Source organism: Rhinatrema bivittatum, chromosome 17, assembly GCF_901001135.1.
Source record: "Rhinatrema bivittatum chromosome 17, aRhiBiv1.1, whole genome shotgun sequence".
NCBI lineage: Eukaryota > Metazoa > Chordata > Amphibia > Gymnophiona > Rhinatrematidae > Rhinatrema > Rhinatrema bivittatum.
In genome coordinates this window covers 30,205,627-30,218,522 of record NC_042631.1, presented here as the reverse complement: position 1 = coordinate 30,218,522, position 12,896 = coordinate 30,205,627, and the positions used below count along the sequence as shown (strand labels likewise).

General features: G+C 41.0%; 1 protein-coding gene across 10 annotated transcripts in view; it reads left to right on the top strand.

Annotated features, from left to right (window-relative positions):
• KCNQ1 (potassium voltage-gated channel subfamily Q member 1) overlaps positions 1-12,896 on the top strand; it is a 640,238-nt gene that overhangs the window by 233,532 nt on the left and 393,810 nt on the right. The gene's annotated exons all lie outside the window — the stretch shown is intronic.

Sequence of the window (12,896 nt, the reverse complement as noted above, 5' to 3'; positions counted from 1 at the left end):
AAAATGGGGGGAGGGGGAAGCCATATTAAATCAGGGCCCTTAATGAGTTTCTGGGTTTATAAATCATTACATTTACCATGAAATAGCAAGTTGTATAGAAATATATCTTAATATTGATATTATCAATACAGATATTACAGGCAAGAAAAGTGTGTTATCTAGTTGACACCTTGAGGATTGTAGGTATCCTCGTGCTGCTTTTTTGAAGAAGAGATACCTCAAGACTTGAAATAGCAAAGGACATTGGTACCAAAGGATCTTATTTCAGTCACTGACATATACATTCTTTGAATTGTATTTATTGGTTACCAGCTGTATCCATATTTTTAGCTGCAGGGGAGGACAAGGTACTGAATGAAAGTATTGTCACTTAATTGTCACACTAAATCGCTCATTTAATATGAGAGTGATGAATAAAGCAACAGAGTTGTAAATAACAAGTCATGGAATTCGGAAGCTGCAGACTGGAGCTGAGCCGCGCTATTCGGTCAACAAGTGCTTCTCTCATGTTACATGGTTTAAATGAGCACGCGGGAACTGCATCATCAGAGAGAGCCTTTCCCCCGAATAACAAACGCTGACGCACTTTTTCACCTAAACAGAAAGACAAAATACAGTACAAGTGTCCACCACTCTTTCTATCTTGTTTCTTTCTATCCTGACAGGAGCAATCTCTCACTGGGACCTGATCATGGGCTGCAGGGGGAAGGAGGGAGAGATGGTTTAAAGAATAATATATTTATTTAAATAAAATAATGATTTAACCTTCTTTGGTACAACAGTTCACATTTATCCAGATTTTGTGTGAGCTACACAAGCATGCCAGAGATTTTTGTGATACATGAGATTTTGGATATGGGGAGGGAGGGGAAAGTTTGGTTTTTTGTTTTGTTTTGTGATACCCATGTCAATACAGTGTTAAATATGAGTAGAAAATGCACTTTTTTTTTTTTATGAAACCAGGTTCAATCAGAACAAGGTTTGGGTGAGGTGGTTATTTATTGCTCTTAATGTTCTTCCTAAGTCAAAACTCACTAGGGTGGTGTACGAGACAATCAAACCCACAAATTAAGCCAGCTCCGCCAGGTCACCATCTGTACCGTTTTCTAAGCCTTCTCAATAGAGCAGACTAACTGATTAATAATGGGAGTTTAGTTAATTTCTTTTAAACTCAAGGTAGGTAGCCTCAGCATTGTAGCCTTCACTACCCCTCGTAGCAACACTTGTACCACATCACGGCGATACAGATTTTATCTAGCAGTCCTGCGCGGTTTGTACCCGTTGATAGGTTTGTCATGTTGGAAAGGCTCATTTTCATGCTCTGCCCTCAATTTTTTTCCATACTTTCATATCTATTTATCAAAGTTCACTAAAATAACACATCGGGGCCGATGAAAAAAGGCATGATGATGTCGGCGTAGGTTTTTATCCCTGTTTTACTGCACATTTTTCTTCATTTCTCCATGGTAAGTTAACCCCCTAGTATTTAACAGATTTTAATTCCGAAAAAAAAGTGCGCTAAAACAGGAGTAAAAGCCAGCGCTAACATTTAATGCCGATGCATGCAAATCCCATGTAAAAGAAGGCATTAGCTTATTCCCCAGCAATGCAGGGAGGGTGCAGTAAAGTTGAGACAGCTAAAAATACATTTTCTTAATGCTGGAAATTTATTGTAAGTTCTGGGTAAGTGCAGCAGTAAAACTTAACCGCACGTAGCCGGGACTTAGATCAGACTTGCCCTACGATGAGTACCCAGTTGTTTTTGGAGAGGGTCTAATTACTGTTTCTTAGTGAAGAGCAAAAAAAAAATAATGCTTGGAGCCCCAATCTCAGCACAGGGCCTGGATGGCGTCTTCTTTCCTCATAAACTGATGCTGTCCACTGGGGTCATGCAGGAGTTAATTAGCTCCAGTGCAATCAACCCAATGGGCGGCACCATTTGAAGTATGATATTGTACAGTAATCCTGTACATCAAAATGGCGCCATCTGCTGAGATGAATGCGCCGGTTAACTTCTGCGTGACCCCAGTGGACAGCAACAATTTACGAGGAAAGAAGAAAGAAAAGGATGTCATCGTTGCTGCTCTGAGGCCTGGGTTCCATGCCCGACCCTAGGCCGAGGCCCCTGGCATCGGGGCCTGGCCTGGGTCTGGGTCAATGCCCAGGCATCAGGACTCTGCTTGGCAGCTTCTTTGGATATCTAATAGAACAGGTAAGTGAAATATTTCACAGGGCTCGGGTCTTGGCCAAGAGCTCGGTGTTGGCCCGGGTCTAGGCTGTGGTCCCTTCTTTGGGCCTCAGCCTATGCCCCAGGCAAGACCCCAGGTTCTGGCTTAAGCTCTGGCCCAATGCATTCTTTTTAAACCAATTCGTTTCATTTGTTGGGGGCCCCTCAATTCATTCGGGCCCCCCTCCAATGAAACAAATTGCCCATATTCATCTCGTTTTGCACATTCATTTAAAACAAATGCACATTCCTAATTGTTAATGGAATTCCCTCATCTAATTTCTCCATATTAAAAGGCACACATCAGGGTTTCCTTTTTATTTCCTCTCCTATTTAATCTGGTTATTGCACCATGGCTCGGCTACTTTGACTATTTGTTTCCATTATAGAATTTTTGTATTGCGTGGATAACACACAAAATATCTCTTTATGCTGACAATGAGTTATTCATGACACATCCAGGCAGGTCTGCTATAGCCATCATTTATCAGAATGTTTGTTTATTTTAAAAATTGATACACTGCCTACATGATGTTGAGCCTAAGGGTATCATTCCTGTATGTTCAAGCTGCAAAGAAGAAGCTTTTGATATCTGAATTTTGAGATCACTGGACATTTTGGGTATCCAGACAATAACAATTGTAGCCCAATTCTTCTTTAAAGATTACATATCTAGCTTTGTATGGGTTAATAAATCTCCTATTATCAAAATTTTCACCCTGGGCTCCTAATGGTTCAGGGTGGGATGGAATCACCTAATCTTCAGTTATTTAAAAAAAAATTATTTAAAAATGTTTATACTGGATTATCCTGTATTCTAAGTGGTTTACAAGTAAGATTCATAAAACATTAACACTAACACTAAATACAGCAAAAACAAAAAGAGCACCTTGACAAAATTTGAAGCAAATTATATAACAGATGCTTCAACATCATTTGCTGCCTGGCAGTATCAAAAAATTTTACAAGATTATTTTACATGCTTCTTCGAATAAATGTTTTCAGAGCCTTTCTAATTTCGTCAGTCAGGTCTCCTTATGACGTATATCTGGTAATTGATTCAGAATACAGAATCTGTCACGAGATTCTGCCAACATTACCGTTCCTACCGAGGGAACATCTAACAATCACTAACAATCAGCAACCAGATGACCTTAAATTTCCCTCAGGCCTGTAAATGTTAAGCATTTACAGCTGAGACACTGAGGTACCTCGCGATTCAGTGCTTTATGGACCAGAGTTAACACCTTAAGTCTAATTCGCTGTTCAATTGGAAGCCAATGCTGTGCGCACAGTATTGGAGTAATATGGTCACATTAGGAGGTTCCAGCAAGGATACATGCTACCGAATTTTGAACTATCTGCAGAGCCTTCAGAGTAGAAGAAGGAAGACCATGAAAAATGACATTACAGACCAGTAACAATCTGTGTCTAGTGCAAAAGTCATTTTGCTCTAGAAAAAAACCAAGCAAAACAAAATAAAAAAAAGATTGTTCTTCCAGAGCAAATGAAGCTTTAAAACAGAGCTCCATTCTACAGCCTTTATTTGAGTTCTAAATGAAAGGCCTGAATAAAAAATAATTCCCAAATTGGAATAGTGCATCTTTTGAACTGAAAACTACATGGAAAGGTAGACAAGGTACACCACCAACTAATTCTACTGACTTCAGAGTTGCCAACATTTAATACTAGTTTATTCACCATAAGCCAATTTTTAATAGGCTGTGTATAGATAGTTATAAGCCCCAAGATAGTGGTATTATCAGAGGAAACAGGAAATAGAAACGGAATATCTTCTCTCTAAATTCTATAGTACAGGCCTGAACCAGAAAGCAGTTAAGTAGGGTGGCTGACACTGATGATCTTTGTGGAACCCCTGTTAACTGGAACCATTTTGAAGTCATAGAATTGTGGTTGACTTGTAATTGGTCACTAAGGTGTGACCCTTGCAAAAATTGTCCCTGCGATACTGATTTCAGAGATCCACAATGATAGCACACCAGGATCTAGAGTACCAAATCCGGCTGAGACATCAAGCAGCACTAATATGTAGTCAGTACCAAACTGGAAATCATTAGTGCTTCGGTACTATATTTTGGTCAAAATCCAAACTGATATGGGTCCAAGATGTTATACTGATCCAAAAAATAATGGAGCTGCTTTAGCACAGATGTTTCAATTATTTTTGCCACACATGAAATTGGATGAAAGTTAGCTAAACCAGATTTGTCAAGGCTCTTTTTAACAGAGACAGCAAGTTTCTCTCCAATAAAGAAGATTTCAGTAGATGTGATAGATGTACACATATCTTTGACTAAGGCTTACATAAAAACAATATCACGCGGGTTAAGAATGCAATGTGCAGGATTCAAAGCTTTGTTTGTATTAATCGCTTCCCCTGGGAGACTGAATCAAATTGCTCCCATCTAGATTCAGTGGTTTGCTATTGCTCTAAAGGCAAATAGGTGAATATTTGAAAGAATTCCGTGTGTAAACTTAGCATACCATCGTAGCAATTTTCAAAAGTCATTTAAGTGCATAAAGTGCACTTACACATTTTCAAAAGCCCACTTACACGAGTAAAGTGAAGTTACATGCGTAAAACCTAGTTTTGTAAATGCCTTTGAAAATTAGACCCTTAGGGTGGACAGATGTAAATGCAGAGCACATATCTAATTTTGTTTTGAAAAACTTAGCAAATCCATCTGGATATAACTGATTTGAAATCTTAGCTTGCTCCACTATTACTAGCACCTTTAGTTAACTTTGCCCAAAAAGCTCATGAGAGCTGCTACCAGAACTTTGCATCGTCTTGTAGATGAATGCTATTTATACAGCTATTATTTTCTTTTTGTAAGTTTTCAGGGCACAATTATATTATGCCAATGATGTATATGCACATTTTTTGCACCACTGACATTAAGGCAGTATAGTTGAGCCTTTAAATCTCCAATTTCTTGAGAAAACCAAGGGGCTCAATTAGTTCTCTTAGCTTTAATAATTTTTAAAGGGGCCTCTTCTTCCACTGCTTGCTGTAATGAATCATGCCAAACAACTTCCTGAATATTTTTAGTCAAAATAGATTCTATTTGGGGTCTCCAACAGGAGCAGAACCTGTGGACATCAATATGGTTACACCTTGAGTATTGATGTTCAGGACTATCATTAACTTGAACATACCATCCACTCATTGTTAGTTTAATGAGGCAATGATCACTCCAAGAGATCTCAGTAACTTTAGTGATGGGGAAAATAAATGAAAGCAAGAAGATTAGATCTAGAGTGTGCCCAAGTTAATGTGTGTGTTGGTGCACTAGCTGTTTAATTTAGTTTATTTCCTGATTAATCACGTTTTCTTGCAGCTATATATCAAAGCGAAGTACCATGCAATTTAATAAAAACTAGGAAAGTATAAATCTAAACAAAAACTTAACACACACAAAAAAAACCCAGTATTAAGTGAAACACAATATCAAATGAAACAAAAATTAAAAGAAGATTTTGTGAACAGGAAGAGAAAAAATTCAAACATTAAAATGGAGGACTTAAAGGAACATCATTACATCATAAAGCATTGAAAGTGCCCATAAAGGCACAAGCTTACAAGCACAGATAAAGATCAGAAAAAAAACAAAGGATGCTGGAATATTCCTGAGGGAGGAACACCCCCTAGGTAAAACAATAGGACAAGTTACCTATCACTGGCTGAAAGCTAGTTTGTAGAATAGGCTTTTAGGAAAAGAAACCTCTTGAAAACTTTGCTGAATTTAGGGTAGTCTTTTCCCAAGCATATTGCCACTGGAAAGGAGTTCCAAAGACATGGTGCTAAGTAAGAGACTAGTTTCTCTAGTAATCACCAATCTTGTTTCCTTAGGCGAAGGTAAAACGAGCAATTCCTGCTGTGACAAGCGGAACAAGTGGCTTGGACAGTAAGGAGCAATGAGACGAGAGATATGGGAGAGAATCCCTCCGCAAAACTTTCGAAGTTAAACATCTGATATTAAAATCTATGCATAATACTGCAAGCCAGTGTAAGTCGTGCAAAAGAGGAGTGATGTGATAATGTGTGTGGGTTTTTTTTTTTTTTTTTTTTTAATTAACCAAAGATCAGTTTATCTGCTGTATTCTGGACAAGTTGAAGTCTCATTTGAGAAGAGGCTGTGAAATAATACATTACAGTAGTCTAAGTTACTAAGAATGAGTGTGTGTGAGTGTGTGTCAAGGTTTTGAGATCATCCACATCAAAGAATGGTCTAAACCGACAAAGGAATCGCAGAAAAAAAATATGAGCTTTGTGTCAAATGAGAAACATGATCTGAAAAATTTAATGAAGAGTTAAAATGAACACCTAAAGTGGTAATAACTTCTTTGATCAGAATAGCCTTACCAGCTATAGGAGGAGAAGAAAGCTGATAAGGAAAATGTTTTCTGACAAACCACATGGCTTCAGACTTGGTGGGATTTGCTTTCAATTTGGATGATTTAGTCAATTTACAACCTCTGTCAAGCAGTTATTGAACTTGTTTAAGGAGTCTGCAGCCCTGGGATCATAAGCTGCAATGATCTGGATTTCATCAGTGTATAAATAACTAGGAAAACCCAAGACCCTGAATCAAAGTTGCCAAGGGTGCTAGATACAAATTGAAAAGAATGGGTGATAATACCGAACCCTTGGGAAAAATCGCAATGCAAATAACTTACCGAAGATTAAGTGGAATTCCATGAAACTTGGGTCCTATTTTCTAAAAAAAACCCACAAAAAACAAAAAAAAACTTTAGCCAGTTTAATGCCTTTTTGCGTATACTAATGCCATACAGTCGGCATAACAAAAGTTGATGATCAACAGTGTTGAACACACTGCTCATATCCAGGCAGACTAGGGGGATTGCTTTGCCCTTATCCAAGCTGACTTTGTTGTTAGGGCAGTAAGTGCAGTTTCAGTGCTAAAACATTTGTTTTGTTTTTTTAACATATAGATGGAATATGTTCCACTTTCAGCTGCCTCTGGTTTAACAACTGGTTTGCTCCCAGCCTAGGGCAGACATAGTTGTTAAGAAACCAGAGGCAGCTGAAAGTAGAATGTCATCTATGTGGAGGTTCAGTAATAATATTCAGTTCATATCTAAACCAAGAGTGGTTCAATAATTTATCAATACTTAGCAGTAAGGGTTCCAGAAAGACAATTAAAAAAAAATGACAGATACCCCAGTGCTTGTTACTCAGAAAGGGTAGTAATTTCTATTGTATATATTATCAAAATTGGGCTTTTAATGGCTATTAATAAGCTACTGCCACACTTATTCAACTAGGACACAAAAGAGTAATTTGGTGGACATAAACGTGAAAGTAGCACTTGATTTGTGTCTAGAATCCAGAGCTCTGTAATAACACACAGGCCTATCCTGTAAAGTGCGGCCGCGTTTACCCTGCTCCTAAGCCGCTTTTAACTCACGTTCCGGCCGCGTTAGCCCTTCCCGCGATCCCGAATCCCCTTTAACCTACTCCTACCGCGTCCTAAATTCCCCGGGTAACCCCTTCCGCCCGCGGCATGTATATTGCATGCAAACGAGCGAATTAGCTCGTTTGCATGCAATATACATGCCGGGAGGGGGGGGGGGAGAGATGCCGCTGTCATCTCTCCCCCCCCCCTCCCGGAGCAAGGCAGCTTTTCGCGCCCTGCTCCGGGAGGGGGGAGAAGAGACAAGCGGCGAAACAACTTACTTGCACGGGGAAAGCGGTCTCCGTGGCAGCCCCAGTCCTCTCCCCTCCTCCCGAAGCCTTGGCTCCCCCCCCCCTCCCGGAGCAAGGCGAAAAGCTGCCTTGCTCCGGGAGGGGGGGGGGGAGAGATGACAGCGGCGAATCCAAAACATAAGCGAAAAAAACTTAAAAGCTAAAAGTTGCTTCGCCACTGTCATCTCTTCTCCCCCCCTCCCGGAGCAGGGCGCGAAAAGCAGCCTTGCTCCGGGAGGGGGGGAGAGAGATGACAGCGGCGAAGCTTTCCCCCAGCCCGGACGCCGGCAAAAAACTTACTTTTTTGCAGCCAGCCATGAGCAGGAACACGATCTGGCCTGCCTTAGCTCCTCCCGACAAGATGGCTGCCTGCACGGGGAAAGCGTGCAATTGGCCGCTCAAGACGTGATGTCGTGACGTCACGTCTTCAGCGGCCAATTGCACGCTTTCCCCGTGCAGGCGGCCATCTTGTCGGGAGGAGCTAAGGCAGGCCAGATCGTGTTCCTGCTCATGGCTGGCTGCAAAAAAGTAAGTTTTTTGCCGGCGTCCGGGCTGAGGGAAAGCTTCACCGTTGCTAGTGTCCCCCCTCCTCCCGGAGCAAGGCGGCTTTTCCGCCCTGCTCCGAGAGGAGGGGGGACACTGAAAAGTCGTTTCGCCGCTGTCTTCGCCGCTGTCAGTGTCCCTCCTCCTCCCGGAGCAAGGCGGCTTTTCGCGCCCTGCTCCGAGAGGAGGGGGGACACTGACAAGTCGTTTCGCCGTTGCTTCTGCGCTGTCGCCGCCGTTGCTTCCTGGTATCTGTCATTTCAAATGACATTTGAAATGACAGATACCAGCGTGGCGTGAAGCCTTAGGCCCGCGCACCCAGGATCCTGTATAGGCGCTCTATCCAGTATCCTGGGTTGCGCGGGCCTAAGGCTTTTCGGACGCGGCTTACATTTACATATAATTAGGCTTCAGGATCGAGCGGTAGGTGAGCTGCACTGTGCGGGCGGTAACCGCGGGTGCCGTAGGCACTAACGCAGCTCTTCCTACCGCTCGGTACTGGATAGGCCTGACAGTAACATAGGAATGACGACAGATACAGACCAAATAGTCCATCCAGTCTGCCCAGCAAGTTGCTTAACTGTAGTACATCTGGCTGCTCATCTACTAATAGATCATAATAAACTGATCTGCTTCTAATAAGCTGTCAAATTGGAAATAATTACTGGATAGGCTGGTAAAGTATCGGAACCTGACCTAAACTGAAATTTGCAGGATCTTCTCTGACACATGTATGTAACATCTCTGCGACAAAATAATCATATCTTGGGTAGTCCAGGAAAGCCAAATCATAAAAGAAATAAAACCAATTGGAAGAACCATAAATAAAACCACTAAAAGCCTAACTATTTGACAAATGGTTAGTAAACCATATCTAAAAACATCAAGTAGGGTGACAAAGATGCTCAGAGGCACTTGGCTGTGCACAAAGGGGCCTGCTTATTTGTTTTTCCCCCTTCATGTGCACACCGCACCAGCGAGCAGCGCTTTCGGTATCCCCACTGGCTTAAGTCTCCCAGGCGATGATGTCATAGGGAGGCGGGGTCAGGAGGGAGGCGTGCAAAGCACAAGGCGCAACAGCAGGAGGAGTTGGTTAGCACTGCGGTCAGGGGCAGGTGGAATAGATTGCTGGGCTTGCAGGCGAGTGTTTCTGCGCGATTGGTTTAATCCTTCCTTGTTCTCTATTGTGTACCCTCTATTGAAAAATCCTTTCTGAAGGGCGAAGAACTCGCATCTTTGATAACTTCTGATCCCTCCCACCCTCAGATTAGGCATGTCTGCAGGTATAGATCCCATTGTTGTGAATAATCTGATGCTATGGCGTAATGGGTTGTGTCAAGTTGGGAATGCAAAATGAATATTTATTCCCGCTCTCTCATCGGAAATAATTCATCTATGTCTGTTCTTTTTTCACTGATCTAGAGAGTTGGGAGTCTGGCAAATTAAAGTATATAAAATAGTTATGGGAGTCTTAATAGCCTGGCTTCTTCACCCAACGTGTTGGTATTGTTGAGGGGGTTCCCTCCCCCAACCCCACCCCCAATTTTAATTCCATTTCTAGTCCTGTGTGCTGAAGATGGTGTGGTGTGTGTGTGGGGGGGGGAGGGGGGTCACATTATCCATATGTGGTGGACACGGCCTTATTTGCAAAGGTTTTGGGGGATGGCCTTTACTGAAATATCTGAGGTGGTGAGCTTTGAAATTGCCCTCTCTCTGACGGATGCTATTGCTGGGTTATTGGGGAACAGCTCAGATCCCAGTAAAGAACAACTGGTTTTGCAGATGCTGTTAGGTGCCAAATTCGCTGTGGCACCATTCGGGAAGCAGACTCCACCACTTGCTGGCTACACAGCTTTATGAAATTGTTCATATATAATGCCGTTTGGGGCAAATTAGGCTCTTATTATTTAGTTTCTTAACAGATCATGTAGACTTTCTGACATTGTTTTATTATCTTTACATAAGACTTCTGTGTCCACATTTAATAATAATGAGGATAGTGTACTCCTAATGACTATGTATTATTGATTGATACTGAATGTCAAAGAGTTTTGTCTATTTTGTTCCAAAGTTTTAAATAAAAAGCAGCGCTTTGCATTAAATAATATGACCATGTTAATGTCACCAATTATGCTATAGAGGTGTAGCTAAATATTTGCGTTAACATGGATAGGTTAGTTAATGCAAAGTATATTACATGTAAATGAAGCAATTTGCATATTTTTGCATTTTTGGTCCATTAGCATTTTTACACATCTGCCTGCATTAATGATCATCAAACCACCTTATTGTTAATTTAATGTACATTAAGCTTCTGCGCTAACACAAATGTTTGAAGAGCATTAATGCTTGTGGCTAGCACTAACACATTTTGATAAATAGACCCTGGTCAGATGGGGGACTGCCTTGAAGAATGACTTCTCTAATTCAACTCCCTGGTGAAAATTCCAAATGTAAGATTTACGGAGAATCTCGCTGGCCAGTCTGCTTTGATGATGTCAACAGCATCCACTATGCTTTGAAAAATATTGGCAAGGCAGAGCCAGCCTGTTTACACAGCCTTAGAACTAAAGCAGTCATTTTCTCCATAGCCACATCTGAGAATACGGAGGAGGGTTGGAGGCCAATTTAAAATAAATACAGAGATTTAATTTGCCTACTGATAGCAGAAGTGCTGTGCTTCCCCTCTGTCTCAACGTGAAAAAGATCACAAGCATGAGCTGGTTGCATGCCTTTTAGTCTGAAGAGAACACCCTCAGTCTTTCAAAGCGTTGTGTCCATCAGAGTTTTGGGTTGTGCATTGTGCCTGATGCGACATTGTGACTCCATTACATCAAGGTTGTTACTGTGCTACTATGCTAGTGACCTGTAAGTTCATGAATTTATCTAGTGTTGGTCTTTTAAATAGCCCCAGTGATGTAGCATACCCGGTGAAGGTTTTATAACCTGGTTCTTTCTTTGTCTCTCCATTAGTAAGGCCAACGTCCCTTGGTGTTGTAGTCTTTCTTCATATGGTAAAAGTAACCAATGTTTCAGTCTCTAATCATTTCTCCCTGTACTTTTTCTAGATTGCCTTTGTCTGTCTTGGTAGGAAGACAACAGTTATTAAAATGATAAAAGGATCTCGGAGCATCCTATTTATTTACACTAAAAAAAAAAGAGAAGCATCCAATGTGGTAGAACGAGCCGAGAGTAGGGCTCAACAGTGGGACACGTTACAAAACTGCTTTGATTTGCTGCATAACATAGGAACTTTGGAATAGTTATTGGAGGCTGTTTTTAATATGTTTGCTGTCCTTTAAGTTGTCCATTCATAAGAAGTACCATGCTGGGTCAGACGTAATGGCCCATCAAGCCCAGCATCCTGTTTCGGTCAGTGGCTAATCAGTCACTAGAAAGTATCCAGAAAATCCTAATGGGAGAGGTCCATTTCATGTTCTTACACAAGAGGGTGATTCCCCAAGTGTATCTTATTAGTAATTCTGTCCTCCAGAAAATCGGCCAAATCCTTTTTTTTTTTTTAAACCCTCTTAGAAATTAACCTTGGCCACCTCTTCCAGCAACAAATTCCATAGCTTAATTGTGCATTGACTTAAAATGTGCTTTCTTAAGTCAGTCTTAAATCTGCTACATTAGTTTCATGGATGGCCCCCTAGTCCTAGTGCTGTATGCAAAACTTCTTACTGTGCTACCTTTTACCGTTTCTGTTTGCAACTCTTTACCTTCAAAAGCCCGCCGCCAAAAAGAAAAGAAGATCTACAAAAAGATGTTTCTTTGCCTGTGGGAGCTGAATCTTGATAAGATCAAAATGAATTACACAGCAAGTTTGAGATTTCAGACTGAAGATCAAGTGCAGGATTTAAAAAAAAAAATAAAAAAATACATTGTCAGCACCAACAGGGAAATTTGCAGCAGAGCAAAACCAAAAGTGGTTTGTGGTTTCAGAGTTTTTTTCATATCCAGGCTTTTAAGTTGTCGTAATTAAAAATGATGACTTTGAGTCCCGAGGGGCTATGGAAAAAAATGCTGTGTCTGTTCTCATAGCTCCAAATGCTCACACCCCCTAAAAATGCTTTGTTTGAAGTCTGAAAGTCTGTAAAGCTATATCATCGACCCCCACCCCCTTCCCCCACATCACCAGTAATGAGAAGGAGAAGATCTGCCATCCCTAACTATTTAGGAATATAAAAATTCCTACATTTTATGGTTAACTTAATCCATTAGGGCGAGGTATATGCAGTAATATTTCAAGATCTCCTAATTCCCCAATACTAGGTTATCAGTTGTTCTTTATCACTTTGCTAACAGAAACTGGCAACAAATATGAATATATAAAATGTACCACAATTAAGATGAATAACAACTGTATTCCCAAAATTCAACAACGGCTATATA